The 5,235-nt window shown below is 46.7% G+C and overlaps 1 non-coding gene across 1 annotated transcript; it reads right to left on the bottom strand.

Annotated features, from left to right (window-relative positions):
• Positions 1–2,630: 2,630 nt before the first annotated feature.
• On the bottom strand, positions 2,631–2,702 carry TRNAS-ACU (transfer RNA serine (anticodon ACU)). The gene has a single exon. It is a non-coding gene; the product is annotated as a tRNA-Ser (tRNA).
• Positions 2,703–5,235: the final 2,533 nt, after the last annotated feature.

Here is a 5,235-nt window from a genome sequence, read left to right as displayed (position 1 = left end):
TCGTTTGCACTCTGCATGGCCGTTTGGAAGCTCTCACGTGGAAGAGAAATATCATTTATAATATAGTAGACTAAGTAGACACCTCGCCTTCATCGGAGTCTCGGTTTTATTCCGAGCAGTTTGATTCCTATTACAGCCGAATCGTATAATACGTGTTTTAGGTGAGGTAAGTCTGGAAGCTGGAACCGATGAGGCGGCCATTTTTTAATTGATTCATAGGAAGGGAAAGGCGCAGTATCTGTCACACTTGCTCTGTGGACACCTGAACCGTGCCGTAAGGGAAGGGATGAAGGTGGGAGTGAAAGTGGAAAGAGATAAATGGGAGCCATAGTGGAGGGCTACGAAGTAATTTCGACCCCCTGGGGATCTTGGGGGGGGGGGGGGGGGAGCGCTTGTCCGTGTCCTCTCTCTTGTGAATGTGTCGTTAGCGCTTTGTCCTTTTGTTAAAAAATCTTTAACGTGCACTGACATCGCACAGCACACGGACGCCACTTCGTTTCGCCTCCATCGAAACGCAGCCACCGTTGTCGGGTTCGAACCCGGGAACTCCGGCACAGTAGTTGGGCGTCTTACCACTGCACCACCCCGGCGGGCAATGAGGAGGCCTCTGCACCCGTTATTCTTGTTACGAATGAAAAATAACATCAAAATACACCGTACAGCGTCACACGAGAATGCATGTGGCTGCAAGCATAGTACGTAAGCTTAAAGCACGTTCCAAAATGACATAAAGCAGCATTTGTAAGGGCTGCCCTTTTCATTGTCTCGCCATAATATAGCGCCTCCATAATGAGATTATTCAATTCCTATAAATCAATCAGTTTTCTAGGGTGGCGCAGTGGTTACGGCACTCGACTACTGTTCCCAAGGACGCGGGATCGAATCCCGGCCTCGGCGGCCACTTTTCGGTGGAGGCGAAAAGCAAGGTGCCCGTGTGCTGTGCGATGTCAGTGCACCTTAACCCGCCCCCCCTCCCTAGGAAATTACTCCGTAGTCCTCCACTACGGCACCTCTCTTTCCGCTTTCATTCCCGCCTTTCTTCCTCCCTTACGGCGCGGTTTAGGTATCCACAGAAAAAGTGTTACGGGCACTGCACCTTTAATTTACTGTAAACTCGATTATTAATTTCCAGGGGCTGCGGTAGCACGCTCGCGAGGCAATTCGAACTTTTCCCAGCACCAAAGGCATACTCGCCGCGCCGGTGTGGCGCAGTGGTTACGGCGCTCGGCTACTGTTCCCAAGGACGCGGGATTGAATCTCGGCCTCGGAGGCCTCTTTTCGCTGGAGGCGAAAACCAAGGTGCCCCTGTGCTGTGCGACGTCAGTGCACGTTAAAGAGCCCCAGGTGGCCGAAATTTCCAGAGTCCTCCCCTACGGCGTCTCCTATAGCCTGAGTCGCTTTGGGACGTTAAAACCCCACAAAGAAAACAAACAAACGAACAAACAAACCAAGGCATACTCGGCCATACTAGAAAATTGTAGATGCAGAAGAATGCGATATTCCCTACTGCACAGTTCTCTAAACAGAAATGAAGCTGTCATTTGGAGACAATTATAGACGGGTGCATACCCAAACCTACACATACTAAACAAAATGCACCCTACCATATACGCTGACAGACGTCCGTGGTGCGATGAAAAACCAAGACTATGTCACATCACATGGGGTTGTCAAAATATAGACGTGATCCTCAAAATTCGAAACACGTGTGCAGAACAATGGGAGACTGCTGTCCAGCGACCGCTGCGAAGACCAGCAAGGTCTGGTAGTAGCCAGTGGAACCCTGGACTGAGGGCTACCGACTATTGTGTAAAGTGGACGAGGTCGACGGAGAAGGCTCTTGTGAATGCAACAAGCATACATCTCTGAAAACGTCCCAAAAACCGCCAAAATAATATAGGGCTAAATAAAGTTTTTCCTTCCTTCCTTCCTTGAAAGGGTAGCTTGCGGCTCTTCAAAGTTAGCATCTTTTGTGTGCGTGCTTGCGTTTCTTGCAAGCGTTTGTGGTTTCCACATCGCGAGAGTGTCAGCCTCTACACCCGTTTGTGCGGTCCAGACGCGGAGAGTGAAAAGGACGTGGCGAGTTTGAGAATGGGTGACCCCAATCGGGTAGGGGAATAGGGGGTGCTAGAGCGCATACGCAGAACGTTACTTCGGTACGATGAAGGGTGTGACTATGTGTTTAGCGTTTCCCGATGCGCTCCGAACCTTTCCAAATTGTCTAGTGTGTCCGAGCGAGTAAGAAAACATTTAAGCGGAATGATGTGTCGATACATTGTGCGCAACGAGAGAATTGTAGTATATTCTGTAAATGCAGGGTGAATTTTTAACCGTTGTTTGCTTGTATTTCAACTACGAGAGACACCTCTGTGTCGTTTTAGCTAGTGTGTGTATAGTTGGTTGGTTGGTTCATAGGAAGGGAAAGGCGCAGTATCTGTCACACTTGCTCTGTGGACACCTGAACCGCGCCGTAAGGGAAGGGATGAAGGTGGGAGTGAAAGTGGATAGAGAGAAAGGGGGGTCGTAGTGGAGGGCTACGGAGTAATTTCGACCACCTGGGGATCTTTAACGTGCGCTGACATCGCACAGCACACGGACGCCACTTCGTTTCGCCTCCATCGAAACGCAGCCGCCGAGGCCGGGATTCGATCCCGGGAACTCCGGCACAGTAGTCGGGCGTGTTACCACTGCACCACCCCGGCGGGGCAATGTGTGTGTATAGAGATTGATGATTACGACATTGCCTGAAATTAGGTATACAACTTTTATTTTTATTTTATAAATGACGTCACTGTACTACAAATTCGAATTCGGTTAAAATAAAAAGCGAGCCCTATATTTAAATTCTCTTATTTGGCAGTGTGGTTGGAAATAAGGAATGTCAAAAATGCACATGTGAGAGCCCGCTCAGTTGGCTTTTCCGCATCACATAATTACACAATAACGTCGGTACGAGTGGAAACGTCATCAAGGCTATATTAACTTCTACGCCATCAATAACACAAACGACGACTGCGTTTAATGTACAGGGTTAACCTTTCATGTTGACAACCATCAATTTCTCAAAATGATATTGACGCCTCAAATAAATATGAATAGTGATTATGGTTAATTATTAATCATCAAGCTCTATCATGTACGTACATGGTGTCCTCGTTACTGCAGAACCCGCCTGCACGAACTGCACGCACGTACCTCTTGTAGTTCGTGAAATACATGCTGTAAACTTTTAAAACAATCAGCCTGTATATTAAATTTTCATTTAAGTCAGCGAACACTAAAACATTCCTGAAAATAGCGGATAAATCATTAAATTTTCTAATTAACTATTTAATTATCGCAGTTGGGTAGTTAGCCCCAGTGGAGAGTTCAAAGCCACGAATAAGACGATGACACATCAAATTTTAAAAAGAGAAAACTGATTGATTGATTGAAAACTTTATTACCACCAATATAGGAGGTTCACCTACTCCTCCACTCAGGTACGCAGGCCTGAATAGAGGGCTGGGACTCCGCAACTACACCGATTCTTCACGGCCTCAGCCGCCAGGCGCATGGTTTTTCTTTGGGCTCAAGGTTTTCGTTATGTAGGAGAGACCCCCAAACTTCCGCGCCTTGAATGTTGGCCATTGCACCAGGCGAAAAGGGACATTGCCAGGTTATGTGGTAGTGTACTTCTCTTCTTTGTCCACAGTGTTTACAGTTTTTTATGTTCTCTGTCCTCGACTTTTAAATGGTGCAGCCACACTAAGTTGAGGTAATTTTCGGCCTGTAGTCTGCGCAGACTTTTTGCTTCTTCGTGGTTTAACTTTTTATGTGGCATGGAGAATATTTTCATGTTGAGTTTGTAGTATTTACAAATTTCTTAGAGCCCTGCAGCACAAAAAATCCGACATTTTCGTTTCGTACGAAACCGAACCTGAGCCGAAGAGATGCGTAGAAAACACTGTATGGTTTGGTTTGGTTTGTTGGGTTTAACGTCCCAAAGCAACTCAGGCTATGGTACACGCTGTAGTGGAGGCCTCCGGAAATTTCGACCACCTGGGGTTCTTTAACGTGCACTGACATCGCACAGCACACGGACGCCTTGCTTTTCGCCTCCATCGAAAAGCAGCCGCCGAGGCCGGGATTCGATCCCGCATCCTTGGGAACAGTAGTCGAGCGCCGTAACCACTGCGCCACCCCGGGAAGCGACGTCCAGTATATATTGTCTGAATTGTTACCCATTAAATAAACAGGTTCTCCATTAAGGTCTTTAGCGCATAACCTGAGAGGAATGGTCCTAGGATCTTAGAGACGTGCTTGGCTTGCCGCACGTTTCAGACAGATTCGTGGTGGGCGATGCTCAAGGGGAGCTTCCCTATTTTTTTTTTTTGCTTATTCCGTCGTTGCTGTTGACCAAATAACATATGGCATATACCCACAAATCGGGATCGGCCAAGAATTAGCCAATTCCGCGAAAAAATGATATACCGATTCCTGTTCGTCGCAAAATGCGCAGGCTGGAGAAAGTGCCAAAATAGACTTGTGAAGATAGAAATTTAGAGATGGGATGCGGCAGCGCAGCCTTGTTAAAAAAGTCTTAAGTTGCCGTGAGTTGCATAATTTCCTACTCCAATAATATTTGAGATGCAGGTAATCGTCAGATCTCAAACGGTGTCCAGTTGGCACGTTTATTAAAATGTTTCTCCGAAACGTCGCTGCGGTGATATACGCTGTCGCCGGAAGGGTAGATAATACGGGGCCATTGAGAAACTCTTTTGCCAAGCTTTAAAGGACGAAATCTTCTTCCACTTCCAAAACTCAGCCGTGTCTGATTTTTAATTTTATCAGAAATGCTGTTATAGCGTTGCTAACCAGGGCATCGGACACCTGATTTTTCTTCCTCCGACACAAACAGAGCAGAATCGCCTTTTATTATTATTTTTTATTTTTCACGTCATATTTTTAAGTGCTGATGTAGACGGTTCTGCGTTTAGTTTTTTCTATACATTCTCATATATCTCTCTCCGCTCTATCCCACTTCTATCCCCCTCCTTTTTTGTTTTTGCTGCATATTAACCTGCCGATATTCTTCTCCTACGGTCACTGCGTATGAAATTAGTACCGATATTATTGGTCCTGTGGCGTGAACAACGCTGGAAGAAAAAGAAGATCAATCCGTGAGAGAGGCGGAGAGAAATCTGGCCGTTTTTTCGTTGGGAAGCAAATTGGAGCTGCAGTCAAGGTGCCGAC

This window comes from Amblyomma maculatum, chromosome 2 (genome assembly GCF_055883805.1).
Source record: "Amblyomma maculatum isolate TAMU_Amacu chromosome 2, ASM5588380v1, whole genome shotgun sequence".
Classification (NCBI taxonomy): Eukaryota; Metazoa; Arthropoda; class Arachnida; order Ixodida; family Ixodidae; genus Amblyomma; species Amblyomma maculatum.
The sequence above is the reverse complement of the archived record's forward strand: the minus strand, read 5'-3'. Positions and strand labels throughout refer to the sequence as shown.